Here is a 6,000-nt window from a genome sequence, read left to right as displayed (position 1 = left end):
TCTTGTTGTTAGTAACATCTAATTACAATGAAGGTTGAAATAATTTATGCCGACTCAATTTTTCCTACTTTCAGCACCATGAGCTGTCCTTTTCCGACTGATTGTGCAGCAGTTGCTGCTTAAAGTTTCGGCACTAAAATGTAATTTCCTTGAATCTGGTTTATTGTGATGTCAGTGACTCTGATAAATACATAATTGTCGCGATCTCCTTCTGAAACTGCAGAATATAGGCTATAGGATAGTCCACACGCAGTTTTTAGAGTAGGCTTAATACAAAATTATTTTCAGAAGAAGCCTTTGACTCTCCTCCTGAACTGCCACGGTAGGCCTACACAGCACAACCATTGGTTAGGCAGCACACACAAAAAGTGAAGAGCAGAGAAAAGCAGGCAGGGGTTCACTCAGGGTTGGAATATCCATTCCATTGTGCAATGCAGCCTAGTTGTATTTACACCATCCCATCAGCTGTCTTAGAAATGTAACTTTGCTCTGTTCTTCTCCTAGCATGCACTTGGTCGTCTATAGCCTATAGGCTATGGATCATTTGATTGAGACCACACAGTAATCCTAGAACAGTCATTACTAAACATACAGTAATCCTAGAACAGTCATTACAAACCATACAGTAATCCTAGAACAGTCATTACTAAACATACAGTAATCCTAGAACAGTCATTACAAACCATACAGTAATCCTAGAACAGTCATTACAAACCATACAGTAATCCTAGAACAGTCATTACTAAACATACAGTAATCCTAGAACAGTCATTACTAAACATACAGTAATCCTAGAACAGTCATTACTAAACACACAGTAATCCTAGAACAGTCATTACTAAACATACAGTAATCCTAGAACAGTCATTACAAACCATACAGTAATCCTAGAACAGTCATTACTAAACATACAGTAATCCTAGAACAGTCATTACAAACCATACAGTAATCCTAGAACAGTCATTACTAAACACACAGTAATCCTAGAACAGTCATTACTAAACATACAGTAATCCTAGAACAGTCATTACTAAACATACAGTAATCCTAGAACAGTCATTACTAAACATACAGTAATCCTAGAACAGTCATTACTAAACATACAGTAATCCTAGAACAGTCATTACTATTTCATTACAACAACAAAAGCAGTCAAGCATGCTCACATAATGAAATAGTAATGACTGTTCTAGGATTACTGTATGTTTAGTAATGACTGTTCTAGGATTACTGTATATTTCTGTCATCTTGCTGACACTGAATGTAGACACTTAGTTTAGGTCTACTGGAAAGACTAAAGAAGCTGTGTGACGGTAGACAGATACAGTTGTATGTGGCCACACTGCCATCCAGTGGTTATGTCTGCTCATTTATTGTGAATTCAGAGTCCTGAGAGATGAAAGTGAATATTGGCACAGATTCTACAATTTGTGTTCTTAGGGACCCTAAAGTTGGGCAGGCTCCCAAAACATGTCCTCAGGGCTCCCTCAACCCTCCTTGAATGCTCCCTCAAACATCCCCGAACGCTCTAGAGCTTTAGAATCCAACAGAAATAATCAGACAGATGGGCCCCTGTCTCCCATGGCAGCCTGGGGGTCTCTCTCTCTCTCTCTCTCTCTCTCTCTCTCTCTCTCTCTCTTTCTTTCTTTCTTTCTTTCTTTCTTTCTTTCTTTTTTTGGTTGGCACGTATCAAAGCTCCATGAACCCACAAACAGCACAATGGAGGTTATTCTCACAACTCCGCATCTTGGTGACAGAGCATAGTAAAACAACAAGGAGCATGCCTGAGACCAGAGAGACCACAATCCTGAAATTAGCATTGAAAACCACAGCAAAAGGATTAACATCACAGCACATCACATTGTTCACATGTACTCTTTCAAATCCTTCACCATGCACATAGGAAAAAAACCAAATTGCTCTTGAAAGTGGAATATTTTTGTTCTATTATTAAAAACATTGTTGAGGCTAAAACAGCAATAAGCAAAGCTGCCACTCATATCGGTAGATGTAGTATGTACAACATATGTTCTCTCTGCTTGTGCCAGTCCTTCTCTTTACTTTGGTTGTGTGGGTGGAAAGAATGGCTCTTCATTTATTTCTGCTCTCAAAACATAACTTTTAATATAGCCAATTAATTCATATATTTTGCTTGTTTTATAAGGTCACCATGAAGTGCTCATTGTAGTACTTTTGTGTGTATCAGTGTGTAAATGTGTGTGCTTGTGTGCGTATTTGAGAGAAAGCTAGTGTGCAACTGAGTCAGTATAAGATCTTTAGCAGCTGCTCCATAGAGTATTTTGTTTTAGCATTAGACCAGGCCAAACCACAGCTTTAAAGACTTTCTATCTATTGAATGTGACATGGTGTGTTACACATGTCCCCAGTGAGGCCACAGTTACTCCATCGCTCAGATCCACACATACTCCCTACGACAAACATCAGACTCCCAGATGTAGCCCTCCCTCTCTTCCCCTCTCTCTCCCTCCCTACCTCTAGCTGTGGGGTGGAGCTGTTACGCCTTGAGTTAGGGCCAGTCGGACGTGGGATTGGCACCGTTTTTTAATTGCCGGTTTCCGTGAGAGTATCAAATCAGGCTTCGATGTAACAAGTCTCCAGGGTGCAGTAACACTGGGAAACACCTGCACAAACTGCATTCTACCCAGAGCTGCTCCGTAATGGATGGCTGCTATAGTCATTAAACAAATCACCCAGATGTTTTTTTATAAGTTACATTCCAGAGTCCAGGCAGACGGGGCTTCCTGGTCTGAAGCACATAGGCCAGAGCTCACTGCTCCGTAGATGGCTCTGGTTCTGTACCTGGCTAGTTCCTGACTCTGTTGCTGTAGACTCTGCAGCTCAGACCACCTGTGAAGAGAACCGGATTGTTCATTGAAGTTAAATATTTTTGCTCCCTTTTAATATTTTTTTAAATTTCACCTTTATTTAACCAGGTAGGCCAGTTGAGAACAAGTTCTCAATTACAACTGCGACCTGGCCAAGATAAAGCAAAGCAGTGCGACACAAACAACAACACAGAGTTACACATGGAATAAACAAGCGTACAGTCAATAACACAATAGAAAAAAAGAAAGTCTATATACAGTGTGTGCAAATGGCGTGAGGAGGTAAGGCAATAAATAGGCCATTGTAGCGAAGTAATTACAATTTAGCAAATTAACACTGAAGTGATAGATGTGCAGATGATGATGTGCAAGTACAAATACTGGTGTGCAAAAGAGCAGAAAAGTAAATAAAAACAATATGGGGATGAGGAAGGTAGATTGGATGGGCTATTTACAGATGGGCTATGTACAGCTGCAGCGATCAGTTAGCTGCTCAGATAGCTGATGTTTAAAGTTAGTGAGGGAAATATAAGTCTCCAGCTTCAGCGATTTTTGCAATTTGTTCCAGTCATTGGCAGCAGAGAACTGGAAGGAAAGGCGGCCAAAGGAGGTGTTGGCTTTGGGAATGACCAGTGAGATATACCTGCTGGAGCGCGTGCTACGGGTGGGTGTTGTTATCGTGACCAGTGAGCTGAGATAAGGCAGAGCTTTACCTAGCATAGACTTATAGATGACCTGGAGCCAGTGGGTTTGGCGACGAATAGGTAGTGAGGGCCAGCCGACTAGAGCATACAGGTTGCAGTGGTGGGTGGTATATGGGGCTTTGGTGACAAAACGGATGGCACTGTGATAGACTGCATCCAGTTTGCTGAGTTGAGTGTTGGAGGCTATTTTGTAAATTACATCGCCGAAGTCAAGGATCGGTAGGATAGTCAGTTTTACGAGGGTATGTTTGGCAGCGTGAGTAAAGGCGGCTTTGTTGCAAAATAGGAAGCCGATTCTAGATTTATTTTGGATTGATGTTTAATATGAGTCTAGAAGGATAGTTTACAGTCTAGCCAGACACCTAGGTATTTGTAGTTGTCCACATATTCTAAGTCAGAACCGTCCAGAGTAGTGATGCTAGTCGGGTGGGCGGGTGCGGGCAGCGAACGGTTGAAAAGCATGCATTTAGTTTTACTAGCGTTTAAGAGCAGTTGGAGGCCACGGAAGGAGTGTTGTATGGCATTGAAGCTCGTTTGGAGGTTAGTTAACACAGTGTCCAAAGAAGGGCCAGATGTATACAGAATGGTGTTGTCTGCATAGAGGTGGATCAGGGAATCACCCGCAGCAAGAGCGACATCGTTGATATATACAGAGAAGAGAGTCGGCCCGAGAATTGAACCCTGTGGTACCCCCATAGAGACTGCCAGAGGTCCGGACAACAGGCCCTCCGATTTGACACACTGAACTCTGTCTGAGAAGTAGTTGGTGAATCAGGCGAGGCAGTCATTTGAGAAACCAAGGCTGTTGAGTCTGTCAATAAGAATACGGTGATTTACAGAGTCGAAAGCCTTGGCCAGGTCGATGAAGACGGCTGCACAGTACTGTCTTTTATTGATGGCGGTTATGATATCGTTTAGTACCTTGAGCGTGGCTGAGGTGCACCTGTGACCAGCTCGGAAACTGGATTGCACAGCGGAGAAGGTACGGTGGGATTCGAAATGGTCAGTGATCTGTTTATTAACTTGGCTTTCGAAGACTTTAAAAAGGCAGGGCAGGATGGATATAGGTCTATAACAGTTTGGGTCTAGAGGGTCACCCCCTTTGAAGAGGGGGATGACCGCGGCAGCTTTCCAATCTTTAGGGATCTCGGACGATACGAAAGAGAGGTTGAACAGACTGGTAATAGGGGTTGCAACAATGGCGGCAGATAATTTTAGAAAGAGAGGGTCCAGATTGTCTAGCCCAGCTGATTTGTACGGGTCCAGGTTTTGCAGCTCTTTCAGAACATCTGCTATCTGGATTTGGGTGAAGAAGAAGCTGGGGAGGCTTGGGCAAGTAGCTGCGGGGACGTGCGGAGCTGTTGGCCAAGCTGTTGGCTGTTGGGGTAGCTCGTTCATTTAGTTTGAAGGTTACAACATACACCTATATTTTTTGTTAATCAGAAAAACAGAACACTTTTTCCATTTCCGTTTGGAACTGGCACGACACTGCTATGAAAAAATATTTGAACCGAGCTGATTCTGCACTCCTTCAGAGAGAAATGATCATGGCAGCCTTCACGGCTTTAACGATGTGTGAAACGCTAGTCTGTGAAAAACATGAACCAATTCACCTCACTCCTGGGCCCCTCATGTGTCGATGTGCTTTTAAGAACATTTAAGAGGAAAATTTTTATTCAAATGATTATATGACTGTTTGAACAGGCTAGTAGAGCCATTATGCTCTCTGTATTCTGAGCCCTGAAAGTCAGCCAAGCTTATTGTTTCAAAGACTTGGTTACTGAGAGCTTTGATTGGCACTCTGGTGGCACTAACCAGTCACCCATGCTAGTTGATGACATCATCTTATGAAACCTGCGCTCCAGCGGGCCAAACATTGATCTTATGCCTCCATGTTTTAAAAGACAGGCCTTTCTTTTGATCAAACGTATTGAGGCTACTCAACTGAGTCACTTTCATTGGTCATCGTTGCTTGTGAAATTCCAGATGTGCTACAACAAAACAGGGGGTGGAAAGAAACATTGACAAATCTCTGCAGAGGGAGATGCAGAGGCCAAAAATATGAATAAAGCCTAGTTGATGTGAGGTAGGTTGATCTTCAGAGAGAAGAGTGGAAGGAAGTGTTTGGCCATGGAATCGCTGGCAGTGGTCCAGCCAGTCTCTGACGTCTGGAGCGGAGCTACGGAGGTGATGTTGTGTCACGGTTGTTCGAACTGCCCTCTTCAGGGTCCGGAAGTCTGGACGGCCGTTAATCAAGCTAACAACCTCACACTGACCTCACAGACTCAGCAGAGTCTAAGGCCCTGGGTCATTTCACCACTGTCCAACTGGGAAATAGAGAGATACACTACATCCACTCCCACACACTTTATACTCCAACAAACTGTACTATGTTTGAATAAAGGTACACACATATACTGCACATGCGCTATATCTTTCTAACATACACT

Source organism: Salmo salar, chromosome ssa10 (genome assembly GCF_905237065.1).
Source record: "Salmo salar chromosome ssa10, Ssal_v3.1, whole genome shotgun sequence".
In the NCBI taxonomy this organism is placed as follows: Eukaryota; Metazoa; Chordata; class Actinopteri; order Salmoniformes; family Salmonidae; genus Salmo; species Salmo salar.
The sequence above is the reverse complement of the archived record's forward strand: the minus strand, read 5'-3'. Positions refer to the sequence as shown.